Source organism: Capricornis sumatraensis, chromosome 8 (genome assembly GCF_032405125.1).
Source record: "Capricornis sumatraensis isolate serow.1 chromosome 8, serow.2, whole genome shotgun sequence".
NCBI lineage: Eukaryota > Metazoa > Chordata > Mammalia > Artiodactyla > Bovidae > Capricornis > Capricornis sumatraensis.
In genome coordinates, this window is record NC_091076.1 from 94,172,024 (window position 1) to 94,189,699 (window position 17,676).

Genomic DNA, 17,676 nt, shown 5'->3' on the forward strand with positions numbered 1-17,676 from the left:
GTAAAGTACTTTGGAATAAAACAGGGTGAACGTGAATCATAAGAATGATTATTATTGATTTTTCGTTCCTTGGGCAACAAAAATCATGGCTGGCACTCTTCCCACTTGGAAACTGACTGGCTTGTTTTACATCTCCTGTGTCTCTGGTGAGGTCAGGAGTCTAGACTTGGGCTATGGGCCCAAGAGCTATGGGCTATGGGCCCAGAGCATAAGGGAACCTACCTACGGCCCCTCTTCCAATTTATTACCCCCTTGCTCCCAGTTTTCTGCCCTGTGCCTCCAAGCAGAGCCTTAGCATTCCACAATCCCAGCCAGGCTGGTAACAAGGCATAATCCTAGCTACACATTCTCCACTTGGCCCCAGGCTTTCCCTGGGTTGCCAGTATCCCAGCACTAGTTCATATAAAACCCCTGCTGTGCCTGGAATGCATTAACCAAAGTGTGACACTTCAATTCCTAGTGTACATGGAATAATTTTAGATGGTATACAGATGAACATACTGTTTTCAAAGTTATGTATCATAATGTGTAGTTGGAAATGTTCTGTTTTCTTTTTTTTTTTTAAGATAGTGACATAAAGCTGCTGCTTCTTGTTTGAGTGTGAGGAAGCTACTGTCCCTCTTTTATTTTTCTCTTTTTTAATTGAGGTATAACTTTCAGAGAGTAAACTGCACACATCTTAAAGAATACAACTTGATGCGTTTTTACATATGTATACATAGTATACATGTAACGTGTATACACATACACATATATATGTACATACATGCACACATATATATAATGTAACTATCACCCAGATCAAGATATTGAATATTTCTAGCATTGAGCATGACACCCCACTCCAGTACTCTTCCCTGGAAAATCCCATGGACGGAGGAGCCTGGTAGGCTGCAGTCCATGGGGTCGCTAAGAGTCGGGCACGACTGAGCAACTTCACTTTCACTTTTCACTTCCATGCATTGGAGAAGGAAATGGCAACCCACTCCAGTGTTCTTGCCTGGAGAATCCCAGGGACGGGGGAACTTGGTGGGCTGCTGTCTATGGGGACACACAGAGTCGGACATGACTGAAGCAACTTAGCAGCAGCAGCAGCATTGAGCAAGCTCACTCAAAGTCAGTATTCCCCTCCAAATGTCACCAGTATTCTGAGCTATTGCCATAAGTTTAGACTGTTTTTGGAGTTCATATACATGGAATCATTCAGTATATATATTTTTACATCTGGCCTCTTTCACTCACCATTGTGTCTGAGATTAATTTATGATCTTTCACGTAGTAGTGGTTCAATGCCTTTTCATTGCCATACGGTAGTATTCCATTGTAGACATTAGTCAGTTCAGTCGCGAAGTCATGTCCCACTCTTTGCAACCCCATGGAAGGCAGTGCGCCAGGCTTCCCTGTCCATCACCAACTCCCAGAGCTTACTCAAACTCATGTCCATCAAGTTGGTGATGCCATCCAACTACATCATCCTTTGTCGTCCCCTTCTCCTCCCAACTTCAATCTTTCCCAGCATCAGGGTCTTTTCCAATGAGTCAGTTCTTTGCATTAGGTAGCCAAAGGATTGGAGTTTCAGCTTCAGCATCAGTCCTTCCAATGAATATTCAGGACTGATTTTCTTTAGGTTGGATCTCCTCGCAGTTCAACGGATTCTCAAGAGTCTTCTCCAAAACCGCAGTTCAAAAGCATAAATTCTTCGGCACTCAGCTTTCTTTATAGTCCAACTCTCACATCTGTACATGACTACTGGAAAAACCATAGATTTGACTAGATGGACCTTTGTTGGCAAAGTAATGTCTCTACTTTTTAACATACTGTCTAGGTTGGTCATAGCCTTTCTTCCAAGAAGCAAGCATCTTTTAATTTCATGGCTGCACTCACCATCTGCAGTGATGTTGGAGCCCAAAAAAATAGTCTGTCACTGTTTCCATCGTCTCCCCATCTATTTGCAATGAAGTGGTGGGACCGGATGCCATGATCTTAGTTTTCTGAATGTTGAGCTTTAAGCCAATATTTTCACTCTCCTCTCACTTTCATCAAGAGGCTTTTTAGTTCTTCGCTTTCTGCCATAAGGGTGGTGTCATCTGCATATCTGAGGTTATTGATATTTCTCCCGGCAGTCTTGATTCCAGCTTGTACTTCATCTAATCCGGCATTTCGCATGATGTACTCTGCATATAAGTTAAATAAGCAAGGTGACAATATACAGCCTTGACGTACTCCTTTCCTGATTTGGAACCAGTCTGTTGTCCCATGTCCAGTTCTAACTGTTGCTTCTTGACCTGCATACAGATTTCTCAGGAGGCAGATCAGGTGGTCTGGTATTCCCATCTCTTTAAGAATTTTCCACTGTTTGTTGTGATCCACACAGTCAAAGGCTTTGGCGTAGTCAACAGAGCAGAAGTAGATGTTTTTTTTCTGGAATTCTCTTGCTTTTTCAATGATCCGATGGATGTTGGCAATTTGATCTCTGATTCCTCTGCCTTTTCTAAATCCAGCTTGAACATCTGGAAGTTCACGATTCACATACTGTTGAAGGCTGGCTTGGAGAATTTTGTTTCAGCTGGGTTTCCAGCTGTGGGGGGCACCATTCCAGGTGAGGCATCCAACATGGTGAGGCCCCTGAGCCCCTGCCCCCGTGACTCCCCCTCCTGCCCCTCAGTGCTGCTGCTGTTCCTCTGCCTGCTGTTGCTCCTCCGTCTCCAGATCCGATCACAGTGAGGGAAAGATGAGCGAGGAGAAGGCGACTTCTGATAACGAGGTGCATTTGTGGCATAAGATGGAGGAATAGGAGGACGTGTGCGCATCTTCTCCTGCAAGAATTCCAAAACTACAACTCGCTGCTGAACAACCATCGACTGCAGAATGTTGGATCCCACCAAAAAAAGATACCCCACATCCAAGGGCAAAGGAGAAGCCCCAGCAAGATGGAAGGAAGGGTGAAATCACGTTTGGAATCAAACCCCTTACTGGCCAGAGATGATCAGAGGGCTCAAACAAACCTGCGCACCAGGGCCCAGAGACCCCACAAAGACTGAGCCAGAACTGTGTTTGAGTATCTCCTGTGAAGATATCAGTCAGCAGTGGCCTGCGCAAGGACAGGGGCTCTGGGTGCAGCAGACCTGGGTATGGCATAAGCCCTCTTGGGGGAGGTCACCCCACCATAGAGCTGCCAGAACTTAAGACAGGACTGAGGAAACAAGACTCTTGGGAGGGCACAAACAGAACCTTGTGCGCTCCAGAACTCAGGAGGAAGGAGCAGTGACTCCGCAAGAGGCTGACCCAGACTTGCCCGTGAGTGTCCAGGAGTCTCCAGAGGAGGCGTGGGTCGATGGCGGCCTTCTATAAGCTCAGAGGCACTGAATGCGGCAGTGCGTGCAAGGAACCTTTTGAAGGAGGTTGCCATTATCTTCATTACCTCCACCATAGTTTAGCCTCAGGTCAAACAACAGGGAGGGAACACAGCCCCCTCCGTCAACAGAAAATTGGATTGTATGCAAATGTGCGTGCTAACTCACTTCTGTCATGTCTGATTCTTTGTGACCCCATGGGCTGTGGTCCACCAAGCTCCTTTGTCCATGGGATTCTCCAGGCAAGAATACTGGAGTGGGTTGCTATGCCTTCCTTCAGGGGATCTTCCTGCCCGACCCATGTCTCTTATGTCACCTGCATTTAAAGATGGATTCTTTACCCTTAGCACCACCTGGGAAGCCCATTCCATTGTATAAGTATACCACAACTTATTCTTTCTAATTTTCATGGGGATACAGGTTATTTCCAGTCTTTGACTACTGAGTAAAAGTTTCAAACGTTCTTGTGCTTATCTTTTGGTAGATATATGAATTCATTTTTCCCATAGATTTCTAGGAGTAGATTTCCTTTATCATAGGGTATAAATATATTGGACATTATTAGATATGCCAAATAATGTCAGTATTTTTGGATTTTGATCGTTTTAAGAAGTGTGTTCTTTGTTTTAATCTCATTGTTTTAATTTGAAACTCCTTAATGACATGATGTCGGGTATCTTCTCATATGCCTACTGCCCTCTGAATATCCTTTTTTTAGTGAGATGTCTGTTCAGATCTTCTGCCCATTTTTAAAGTCAGGTTGTTTTCCTTTCATTTTATTTTTTGACTGTGCCACACAGCATGCAGGACCTTAGTTCCCTGACCAGCGATTGAACTGCCAGGGAAGTCCCTGTTTGTTTTCTCATTGTTGGGTTTTAAGAGTTCTTTATATATTTTGGCTAACAGTTCCTTATCAGATGTGTCTTTTGCAAGTATTTTCTCCCAGTTTGTGGCTTGTCTTCTCATTCTGACCTTGTCTTTCTCAGAACAGAAGTTTTTTATTTTAATTCCAGTTTATTAATGATGTCTTTTCATGCCCTTGGTGTTGTACAATACCAAAAAAGCCACCAGTATACCCAGGGTCACCTAGGTTTTTTTCTATGTTATCTTCTACGTATAGAAGATGTATAGTTTTATGGTTTCGTGATTTAGATTTAGGTCTGTGATCCATTTGGGGTTATTTTTTTTTTTTTTTTGTAAAGGATATAAGATCCATGTCTAGATTGATTTTTGAAGTTTTTGCATGTTGATGTCCAGTTGTTTCAGTGCCATTTTTTTGCAGGAGAGGGTTTGCCATGAGGCTTGTGGGATCTTAGTCCCTGGATCAGGGATTGAACCCCTGCCCACAGCAATGAAAGCACCCAGCCTAACCCCCACTGGAGCACCAGGGAATTTCACACACCATTTGTTGAAAAGACAATCTTTGCCACTTTGTATCTCCTTGCTCCTTTGTCTAAAATCAATTGATTATATATATGTGGATCTATTTCTGGTCTCTCTATTATATTCCATTGATCTATTTGTCTATTCTTTCAATCATACCACACTGTCTTGATTACAGTAACTTTATATACATCTTGAACTGGAGTACTATCTGTCCTTGAACTTTATTCTTCTCCTTCAATATTGTATTGGTTATTCTGAGTCTTTTGTCTCTCCATATAAACTTTAGAATAGTTTGTTGACCCAGGTGGTGCAGTGGTAAAGATCTGCCTGCCAATGCAGGAGACCAAAGAGACATGGTTCGATCCCTGGGTCGGGAAGATCTCCTGGAGTAGGAAATGGCAACCCACTCCACTATTCTTGCCTGGAAAATTCCATGGACAGAGGAGCATGGTAGGCTATAGTCCATGGGGTCCCAAAGGGTCTAACACAACTGAGCATAGCACAGCACACACACACACACACACACACACATCCACAAAATAACTTGAGGGGATTATGGTTCGGATTGCTTTGAATCTATAGATCAAAATAGCAAGAACTGATATCTTGACAATATTAAGTTTTCCTATTCACGAACATGGGTATTTCTCCATTATTTCATTCTTCTTTGGTATCTTTCATCAGAGTTTTGCAGTTTTCCTCTTATAGTTCTTATACATATTTTGTTAGATTTATACTGAATACTTCATGTATTTTACTCTTTTTGAGTGCTAATGTAAATAACACTGATTTTTATTTACAATTCTTCTTGTTCATTACTGGTAAATAGGAAAGCAATTAACTTCTGTATATTAACCTTGTATCCTGCGACCTTTCTATAATCATTTATTAGTTGCAGGAGTGTTTTTTGTTGGTTCTTTCAGATTGTTTACATAGATGATTGTGTCATCTGCAAACAGAGATAGTTTTATTTCCTTCCTCCTAATCTGTGTTTCTTACTTCCTAATCTTTCTTTTCCTTTTCTTTTTCTCTTCTCCTTATTTAGGATTTCTAGTATGATGTTGAAAGGCAGTAGTGAGAAAGGACATACCTACCTTGTTCCTAATCTAAATGGGAAAGTGTCAAGATACTCACCATTAAGTATGTTAGCTGTACCTTTTTTGTTGATGTTCTTTATCAAATTGAGGAGCATACTCTATTCCTAGTAAGCTGAGAGTTTTTATGATGAATAGGTATTGACTTTTGTCAAATGCTTTTTCTGCCTCTATTGATGTTATCGTGTGATTTTTGCCCATTAATGTGATGAATTACATGGATTTTCAAATGTTGAACCATCCTTGCATATCTGCAATAAATCCTACTTGGTTGTGGTGTATAGTTCTTTTTATACATTGCTGACTTCTTTTTTTTTTTTTGGCTGTGCTGGGTCTTCATTGCTGCACCGGCTTTTCTCTAGTTGTGCCAAGTGAAGGGCTATTCTCTAGTTGCAGTGTGCAGGCTTCATGTTGTGATGGCTTTTCTTGTTGTGGAGCACGGGCTCTAGGAAGCTTGAGATTCAGCCGTTGCGGCGCATGGGCTCAGTAGTTGTGGCTCCCAAACTCTAGAGCACAGACAGGCTCAATGGTTGTGGTGCACAGGGTTAGTTGGCCTGTAGCATGTGGTGGGATCTTCCTGGAGCAGGGATTGAACCTGTGTCCCCTGCATTGGAAGACGGATTCTTTACCACTGAACCACCAGAGAAGCCCTATACATTGTTGAATTTGATTAGCTAATATTTTGTTGAGAATTTTTGCCTCTATATTCATGAGAGATATTGATCTGTAGGGGTTTTTTTTTTTCTTTTTTGTAATGTCTTTGGTTTGGGTATTAGGATCTCATAGACTGAGTTAGGAAGTACAGTTGTCCCTTGGTATCCACAGGGGATTGGTTCCAAGACCCCCACAGATGTAAAAATCCACAGATGCTCAAATCCCTTATATAAAATGGCTTAGTATTTGTATAAAACCTATGTATGAATATACCCTCCCATGTACTTTAAATTGGGCTTCCCTGATGGCTTGGTGGTAAAGAATTCACCTGCCAATGCAGGAGACATGAGTTCAGTCCCTGGGTGGGGAAGATGCCCTGGAGAAGGAAATGGCAACCCACTCCAGTATTCTTTGCCTGGGAAATCCCATGGACAGAGGAGCCTGGCAGGCTACAACCCATGAGGTCACAAAAGAGTGGGACATGACTTAGTGACTAAACAACAACAACACCATACTTTAAATCACCTGTAGATTGCTCATAATACCTAGTACAATGTAGATGATATGGAAATGGTTGAAAATGCATTGTAAACGCTACAGAAATAGTTGCTGGCACACCGCAAATTCAAATTTTGATTTTTGGAGATTTCTGGGAAATTTTTTTTTGGATTATTTTCAATTCACAGTTAATTGAAATCTGTAGGTGTGGAACCTGGGGATACAGACAGCTGACTGTATTCCCACCACTTCTATCTTCTCGAAGAGACTAGAGAATTGTTATAATTTCTTTTTTAAACATTTGGTAGAAATCAACAATGAACCCATCTGGGCCTTATTGTTTTGGAAGGTTACTAACTATTGATTCAATTTCATTAATAGATAAAAGACCTATTCAGATTTCTTCTTGTGTGAATTTTGGCAGATTGTAACTTTTAAGGAATTGGTCTGTTTCATCTAGATTATCAAATTTGTGGGCATAAAGCTATTTATGATATTCTTGTATTATCCTTTTAATGTTCATGGGAGCTGTACTGTTGTCCCCTCTTTCATTTCTGGTATTAGCAGTTTTTAAAAAATTATTTATTTTTGGTGGCGTCTTCATTGCTGCATGTGGGCTTTCTCTGATTGTTGTGAGTGTGGGTTACTCTTCATGGCGGTACATGGGTTTTTCATTTTGGTGGCTTCTCTTGTTTCAAATCACAGGCTCTAGGTGCAGAGGCTTCCATAGTTGCAGGATGTGGGCTCACTATTTGTGGCCCACGGGCTTTATTTTCTCTGTGGCATGTGGAATCTTCCCAGACCAGGGATTGAAGCAGCTGTGTCCCCTGCATTGGCAGGCAGACTCCTATCCACTGTACCACCAGACAAGTCCTGATGTTAGTAATTTGTGTCTTCTCTTCTCTTTTTTTCTTAGTTACCCTGGCTAGAACTCTATCAATTTTATGGATCTTTTCAAAGAACCAGCTTTTGGTTTTGTCGATTTTCTCTGTTGACTTCCTATTTTCAACCTCATTGCTTTTGGCTATGATTCTTTTTTATTATTTCTTTTCTTTTGTTGAATTTGGATTTAGTTCGCTCTTTTTGTTCTTGTTTCCAAAAGTGGAAATTTAGATTATTGATTTTAGATTTTTCTTCTTTCTAATACTATCTGCATTTGTTGATATAAATTTGAGCAGTGGTTTTGCTAAATCCTACAAATTTGGATACGTTGTTTCTGTTTTCATTTATTTCAAAATATTTTAAAATTTCTCTTGAAATTTCTCCTTTATCCCATGTGTTATTAGAAATATGCTGCTCTGTCTCCAAGTATCTGGGAATTTTCCAGCTATCTTTCTGTTGTTGATTTCGAGTTTCATTCCATTGTGGTCTGAGGGTAGACATTGTATGATTTCTAATCCTCTAAACTTATTAAAGTGTGCTTTATGGCCCTGAATATGGTATACGTTGGTGATTGTTCCATGTGTGAGTTTGAGACCAATGTGTTGTTGGATAAGTAGTCTATAGATGTCAATCATATACAGTTTATTTACAGTGTGGTTGAGTTCAACCATGTCCTTACTGATTTTCTGCCTGCTGGATCTGTCCATTTCTGATAGAGAAGTGTTAGAGTCTCCAACTGTTACAGTGGAGTCATCTATTTCTCCTTGCAGATCTATCAGTTTTTGCACATGTATTTTGACACTCTGTTGCTAGGCCCTATAAGTGAAGGATGGTTGGGTACTTCCCTGGTGGTCCAGTGGTTAAGAATCTACCTTGCAATGCAGGGGACATAGGTTCAGTCCCTGGTCGGGGAACTAAGATCCCATATGCCATGGGGCAACTTGGCAACTAAGACCTGATACAGCCAAATAAGTTTTTTTTTTAAAGGATTGGTACATCTTCTTGGGGTATTGACCTTTTTATTAATTGGCAATGCCCTTTTTATCCCTGGTAACTTTGCTTGCTCTGAAGTTGGCTTTGTCTGAAGTTAATATATCTATCCTCACTTTTTTTATTTTGGCCGTGCTTTGCAGTATGTGGGATCTTAGTTTCCCAACCAGGGATTGAACCTGGGCAACAGAAGGGAAAGCACTGAATCCTAACCACTACACCACCAGGGAACTCCCTCCACTTTTCTGTTGATTAGTGTTAGCATGGTGCATCTTTCTCCATCCCTTTGCTGTGAATCTATATGTGTACTTATAGTATTTAAAGTGAGATTCTTGTAGATAATATATAATTGGGTTTTGTTTTTTAACCCTTTCTGACCATCTTTATCTTTTAATTAGTGTATTTGGACCAGACATGTTTAAGGTGATTATCGACATAGTTGCATTCATATTTGTTGCTATCTTCTATTTGTTCCCTTTATTCTCTGTTCCTTTGTTTCTTCCACACATTTTCTGCCTTTTGTGGTTTTAAGTACTTTATATGAATTCATTTTCTCCCCTTTCTTGGCATATCATTATGCTTTTCTGCCCCTATGTTTTCTAGTTGGTTGCCCTACACTTTGCAATATATATTTACAACTTTCAAAAACACTATACCACTTCATGGGTTGTACAAATACTTTATAACAAAATATTCCTAATTCCTCCCTCCCTCCTCCCATTCCTCCTGTCATAGTTGTCATTCATTTCACTGATATATAGCCATACATATATACGTATATAAGCATACGACCTGGGTTCAATCCCCAGGTCGGGAAGATCCCTTGAAGGAAGGAATGGCAACCCACACCAGTGTTCTTGCCTAGAGAATTCCACAGCCAGAGAAGCCTGGTGGGCTACTGTCCATGGAGTTGCAAAGAGTCAGACAGGACTTAGGGACTAACACACACCCACAAGCATACATAGTCAAATACATTGTTTCTATTATTATTTTGAACAAACTGTTATGTTAGGTTATTTAAGAATGATCAAAATTATTTTTCTAAAAAAATAAGAAAAATAAATGTTTTCCTTTTACATTCACTTTTTTCTTCGCTAGTACTCTTCCTTTCTTTATATAGATCTGAATTTCTGAGTTACCATTTTCCTTTTCTCTGCTGAACTTCTTTTAACACTTCTTACAAGATAGGTCTGCTAACAACAAATTCCCCTCATTTCTGTTTGTCTGAGAAAATCTTTATTTCTTGTTCGCTTTTAAAAAATAATTGTATTTATTTATTTTTGGCTGTGCTGGGTCTTCATTGCTGCTCAGGCGTTTCTGGAGTTGGGGAGTTGGGGCTACTCTCTGGTTGCAGTGTGCTGGCTTCTCATTGCAGTGGCTTCTCTTGTTGCAGAGCACAGACGCTAGGGCGCACCGGCTCAGTAGTTCCGGTTCCCGGGCTCTAGAGCGCAGGCTCAATAGTTGCGGTGCACAGGCTTAGTTGTTCCTTGGCATGGGGTATGTTTTTGGATCAGGGATTGAACCCGTGTCTCCTAGAGCGCAGGCTCAATAGTTGCGGTGCACAGGCTTAGTTGCTCCTTGGCATGGGGCGTATTTTTGGATCAGGGATTGAACCCGTGTCTCCTGCATTGGCAGGCGAATTCTTTACCACTGAGCCACCAGGGAAGCCCTCTTGTCCACTTTTAGAGGGTAATTTTGCAGAATATAGTATTCTAGGTTGGTATTTTTTCCCTCTCAACACTTTTAAACACTTTTCTTGCTTGCGTGGCTTCTGAGAAGCCAAATGTAACTTACCTTTGTTCCTCTATAGATAGATCAGGAGTTGTTTCCCCCTCTGGCTTCTTTCAAGATTTTTTTTCTTTAGCTTTAATTTTCTGAAGTTTGAATAAGATATACCTGTTCCTATTGCAGGGTTCTTTTATGTGTATGTGTGTTTTGTTGAGTTTGTTTTTTGGCAACATCAACATCTTGCTTGATGTTCTCTGAGTTTCCTGGATCTGAGACTTGTTGCCTGACATTGATTTGGGGAAATTCTCAGTCTGTACGTACGCATGTATATATTTACTATCTTGCTGCAGCTGTACTGGGTCTTAGTTGCGGCATGCGGGATCTTTGTCATGTGGGATCTTTTGTTAAGCTCCAGAGCACACGCTTTAGTTGCCTCTTGGTGGGTGGGATCAAACCCTCAAACCTGCAGCCCTTTGTATTGCAAGGGAGATTCTTAACCACTGGACCACCAGGGAAGTCTGAATTCTTAATCATTATCGCTTCAAATATTGTTTCTTTCTCTCTTTCTTCTCCTGGTATTCTCACTGTGTGTATATTGCACCTTTTGTAGTTAAACTCAAGTCTTGGATATCCTGTTCTTTCTCTCTCTGTTTTACTCATCTTTCTCTTTGCTTTTCAGTTTCAGAAATTTCTGTTGTCATATTCTCAAGCTCAGAGATTGTTCCCAGCCCTGTCTAGTCTACGAAGGAGCCCATCAAAGGCATTCTATAGTTCTGTTACAGTGTCTTTGATCTCCAGCATTTCTTTTTTTATTATTTTTTAGACTCTCCATCCCTCTGCTTATATTATCCATCTTTCTTGCATGGCACCTGCTTTTTCTATTAAATTCTCAGCATCAGTTCAGTTCAGTTCAGTAGCTCAGTCATGTCCAACTCTTTGCGACCCCATGGATTGCAGCATGCCAGACCTCCCTGTCCATCACCAACTTCTGGAGTTCTCAAACTCATGTCCATTGAGTCGGTGATGCCATCCAACCATCTCATCCTCAGTCATCTCCTTCTCCTCCTGCCTTCAATCTTTCCCAGTATCAGGGTCTTTTCAAATGAGTCAGCTCTTTGCATCAGCATATTAATCATAATTTTTTAAATCCTAAACCGTTAATTCTAAAATTCATGCCATACTGGACTCTGGTTTGTTCTGCCTCGTCAAACTGTGTTTTTTGTCTTTTAGTGTGCCTTGTAGTTATTTGCTGCAAGGCAGATATGAAGTGCTAGGTAAAAGGAATTAAGGTAAATTGGCCTTTAATAATGTGGTGGGAACTTGGGAAAGCATCCTGTAGGTCTGATTAGGTCTTCTCTTTTGGTGAGCCTGTCCTATTAGATCGTGAACCTAACCAGTACTTTTCAGGTTTTTCTCCCCACAGGTGGGGCAGGATGACTGCAGGGGGCTGGAATTGTTCTATTCTCTCTTAAATTAGTCTGCGGTAAAATCCCAGCAGGAGGACATCCCTGGTGGTCCAGGGGCTAAGACTCTGCTCCAAATGCAGGGGGTCCAGGGTCCCATCCCTGGTCTGGGAACTATAGTAGATCCCACATGCTAAATTCAGAGTTCTCATGTTGCAACTAAGATCCAGCCGTACCCAAATACATAAATACTTAAAACAAAACAAAACAACTGCCTCCCCCTCTCCCAGCAGGTTAGGTCTCATAAAATAGTTTCTCCTAAGGGCAAGCCTGTTAAAAAGAAAGGAATGCTCTAGGATATTTCAGAATGGTTCCTTTCCCCTCCCGGTGTCAGAAGCATGAGAGGATTTTTCTCTGATATTCTCTGTGAGGACCTGGTAGAGCCCTTGGATATAAAACTTGGATAAACTCACAAAAGTTTGGGTCCCACTAGAACTGGGTTCCCTTGGAGTGTTCAGCTCCCGGGCATGTCTACACTAAACTTCCAGCAATTTGTCAGTCACAGTTCTGGTTTTCATGCTGACAGTGGTTCTAGTGCCAGTTTCTGCTTAGGTAAATTGTGATTCTCTGTATCTGCCTGTCTGTCCTTCCAATTTGGGGGGTGGGGGGTCCACAATGGTTTGCCTTGTGACCTTACTTCTCTGGTAGATCAAAGAATTGTTGTTTTTTCATTTGTTCTTCTCTTTACTTGTTTTTAGGACAGAATAAAGATTTCTAGCCTTTTTATATGCTGGACCAGAAACCAGAAGTCCTGTACTTCTTTTTGTTGTTTTTTTGTTTTCTCCTTTTCTACACTATTTAATTCAGTATTTTCCCCAATATGTATAACATAAAGTTTACTGTAATAATCATTTGTAAGTGTGCACTTTAGTGATATTAAATACATTCATAATATTATAATACTATCGCTACCATTCATCTTTATAACTCTTCATTGTGTAAAACAAACTCTATACCCATTCAATAATTACTCCTCATTCCTCCTCCCTCCAGCTTCTGGCAACCACCATTCTGCTTTCAGCCTCTGTGATTTTTTTAAAAGCATGTAAACCTGTATGTATGTGCGTCAAAAAGCAACAGTGAGAACCAGATGTGAAACAACAGCCTGGTTCAAAATTGGGAAAGGAGTACAAGGCTGTATATTGTCACCCACTTATTTAACTTATATGCAGAGTACAACATGCAAAATGCTGGGCTGGATGAATCACAAGATGATGAAATCGAGATGGCTGGAAGAAATATCAACAACCTCAGATATGCAGATGATACTACTCTAATGATAGAAAGTGAAGAGGATCTAAAGAGCCTCTTGATGAGGGTGAAAGAGGTGAGTGAAAAAGTTGGCTTGAAACTCAACATTCAAAAATGAAGATGATGGCATCCGGTCCCATCAGTTCAGTCCACCTCAGTCGCTCAGTTGTGTCCGACTCTTTGCGACCCCATGAATCGCAGCACGCCAGGCCTCCCTGTCCATCACCAACTCCCGGAGTTCACTCAGATTCACGTCCGGTCCCATCACTTCATGGCAAATAGATGGGGAAACAATGGAAACAGTGACAGACTTTATTTTCTTGGGCTCCAACATCATTGCAGATGGTGATTGCAACCATGAGATTAAAAGATGCTTGCTCCTTGGAAGGAGAGCTATGACAAACCTAGACAGCATATTAAAAAGCAGAGATATCACTTGCTGACAAAGGTCTGTCTAGTCAAAGCTATGGTTTTTCCAGTAGTCATGTTATGAATGTGAGAGCTGGACCATAAAGAAGACTGAGGGCTGAAGAATTGATGTTTTTGAACTGTGGTGTTCGAGAAGACTCTTGAGAGTACCCTGGACTGCAAGGAGATCAAACCAGTCAATCCGAAAGGCGATCAGTCCAGAATATCCATTGGAAGGTCTGTTGCTGAAGCTGAAGCGCCAATACTTTGGTTACCAGTTGGGAAGAGCTGACTCACTAGAAAAGACCCTGATGCTGGGAAAGATTCAAGGCAAAAGGAGAGGGGTGGGGGCGGCGACAGAGGATGGGATGATTAGGTAGCATCACCGACTCAATGGACATGAATTTAAGCAAACTGCAGGGGATAATGCAGGACAGAGGAGCCTAGCATGCTACAGTCTCTGAGGTCACAAGGAGTCAGAACTTAGCTACTGAAGAATAACAACAAAACTAGTGTTCATGTATAAGTAATCTGGAGGAAAATAGTCTAAATTATTAACCGTGGTTACTGGAGGAGGGTATTGGAGGCTTTTATTCTCAGTGTTAAATAGTTCTGTAATTTTAAGTGTTTTATGATATGCATGTGTTAGGGGGAGCACGCTGATTGAAACCGCCCACCCTGGCCAGGCACCATAGTAACCATTTGCATGAGCTGTTTCACTGCAGGAGGTCCTGGTAAGGAACACAGAACTAATAAGCCTCCACCAACTGGAAGAGTTCAGGAAAGGTCAAAAGGAGACACCACATGTCCGACCACCTCCCAGAATCCTCTCTGGCATCCATCTTGGCCGAACAAGACGTGCACCACCAGGAAGGACTCTGAGTCAAAATGATTGGCTAAAGACAACCTGGAAACTAGTCCCATCACCATAAAACCCGAGACTGCAAGCCATGTGACAGCTGTTCTCCTGGGTTCCCTTACCCTACTGCTCTCCACCCGGATGCCCTTTCCCAATAAAATCTCTTACTTTTTCAGCATGCGTGTCTCCTCAGACAATTCATTTCCTAGTGTTAGACAAGAGCCCAGTTTTGGGGCCTGGAAGAGGTCCCCCTTCCTGCAACACTTGTATTATTTTGAAATTTGAAAATATAAAGGTGCCCCCAAATGTGTCCTCCCAGCCTGCAAAGCATTCTGTGGTCTATCTCAGAAAAAAGGGAGCTCTCTGCCTGTCCCATCCTGCCAAGCTCCCAGACCGTGGCTTCTACCTCCTGCTTCTCTTGCTTATCAGCCCTTTCTTCCTCACCTCCTGTCACCTGGCTTTGGGCCCAGGTGCCTGGGAAAGAAATAATTTTTTGAGGTCACCATGTGGCCTGCCAGCCCAGCAGGCTTTCCATCATGTGACTTGATTTTGTTGAGCAAATTTCACCCACTTTATCTTCAGATTATGTCTCAATGTTTTCCATTCTCCAGACTCTTATTCTCTCAAGATATTTCCCCTCTCTCATCTCTGACCCAGCTCTTACTTTTCCTCAGGAGTCAGAGTAAATGTTTCCAGGTAGCCTTGCCAAACTCCAGTCTCCTCTGCTTCCAGCACTTGCTGTAGATACAGATCACTCTTGAACCCTGACTCCCATGTGGACTGGAAGTCCTATGAGGGTTGAGATGGCATCCACCTGCCTCTGCTATTGACTCATCTACCTGGAAAGATTCCCAATTTATCTCTTTTCAGGCAACTCCTCCTGTATATAGTTTCCAAATAAATCACTTTAATCATGTCGTCCCCAGTTCTTGAACCTGCAATGACTCCCTAGTGCCTACTGAATCAAATCCAAACTCTTCCTCTTGTGTATATTTAATTAAATCAAAGCTAGGGGAGGTGATGGAATTCCAATTGAGCTGTTTCAAATCCTAAAAGATGATGCTGTAAAAGTGCTGCACTCAATATGCCAGCAAATTTGGAAAACTCAGCAGTGGCCACAGGACTGGAAAAGGTCAGTTTTCATTCCAATCCCAAAGAAAGGCAATGCCAAAGAATGCTCAAACTACCGCACAATTGCACTCATCTCATATGCTAGTAAAGTAATGCTCAAAATTCTCCAAGCCAGGCTTCAGCAATTCGTGAACCGTGAACTTCCAGATGTTCAAGCTGGTTTTAGAAAAGGCAGAGGAACCAGAGATCAAATTGCCAACATCCACTGGATCATGGAAAAAGTAAGAGCGTTCCAGAAAAACATCTATTTCTGCTTTATTGACTATGCCAAAGCCTTTGACTGGTGGATCACAATAAACTGTGGAAAATTCTGAAAGAGATGGGAATACCAGACCACCTAACCTGCCTCTTGAGAAACCTGTATGCAGGTCAGGAAGCAACAGTTAGAACTGGACATGGAACAACAGACAGGTTCCAAATAGGAAAAGGAGTACGTCAAGGCTGTATATTGTCACCCTGCTTATTTAACTTCTATGCAGAGTACATCATGAGAAACGCTGGACTGGAAGAAACACAAGCTGGAATCAAGATTGCCAGGAGAAATATCAATAACCTCAGATATGCAGATGACACCACCCTTATGGCAGGAAGTGAAGAGGAACTAAAAAGCCTCTTGATGAAAGTGAAAGAGGAGAGTGAAAAAGTTGGCCTAAAGCTCAACATTCAGAAAACAAAGATCATGGCATCCGGTCCCATCACTTCATGGCAAATAGATGGGGAAACAGTGGAAACAGTGGCAGACTTTATTTTTTGGGGCTCCAGAATCACTGCAGATGGTGACTGCAGCCATGAAATTAAAAGACACTTACTCCTTGGAAGAAAAGTTATGACCAACCTAGATAGCATATTCAAAAGCAGAGACATTACTTTGCCGACTAAGGTCCGTCTGTCTAGTCAAGGCTATGGTTTTTCCAGTGGCCATGTATGGATGTGAGAGTTGGACTGTGAAGAAGGCTGAGCACCGAAGAATTGATGCTTTTGAACTGTGGTGTTGGAGAAGACTCCTGAGAGTCCCTTGGACTGCAAGGAGATCCAACCAGTCCATTCTGAAGGAGATCAGCCCTGGGTGTTCTTTGGAAGGAATGATGCTAAAGCTGAAGCTCCAGTACTTTGGCCACCTCATGAGAAGAGTTGACTCATTGGAAAAGACTCTGATGCTGGGAGGGATTGGGGGCAGGAGGAGAAGGTGACGACCGAGGATGAGATGGCTGGATGGCATCACTGACTCGATGGACGTGAGTCTGAGTGAACTCCGGGAGATGGTGATGGACAGGGAGGCCTGGCGTGCTGCGATTCATGGGGTCGCAGAGAATCAGACACGACTGAGCGACTGAAATGAACTGAACTGAACTGAACTGAACTGAACTGTTCAATGAGGTGGACAAAGTTAAGAGAGAGATGACAAAATGGGAAAATATATTTGCAAGATCCAAAACTAACAAACGATAGACTCTTTCAGATCTCCTGCAAGTCAGCCTCCAAAAAGGCATCAATAGAAATATAACACAATGATATAAAAAGACTGTTTATGTAAGAGGAAATGTGAAAGACTAATCATCAAGTGCAGAGATGCTCAAACTCTTTAGTGAGTGACCAGACAAATGCAAATAAAACAATGAGATCATACCTCAGTCAGGGTAGGAAAAACCAGACAGCTGGATAACATCAATCATATGGGAATATAGGAACCTTCTGCTCTGTGTGTGGGAGTGTGCACTGGGGCAGACACTGAGGAGAAAAATATGTCTGTACTTAGTCAAAGGGAGACATATATTTACAGCTTGTGACCTAGCAAGTCCACTCCTAGCTTCGACATATATAACCCAGAGAGATTCTCACTGAATCCATAGGTGAACAGGGCTGAGGGTGTGCACTGCAGCGCGGCTTGTTGGAGGGGAGTTGGGTGCAGTCAGATGTTCCTCTCTGAGATAGTCGAGAGGCCAAAGTGGGGGGGTTGCCCCCACAGCAATGAAAACACC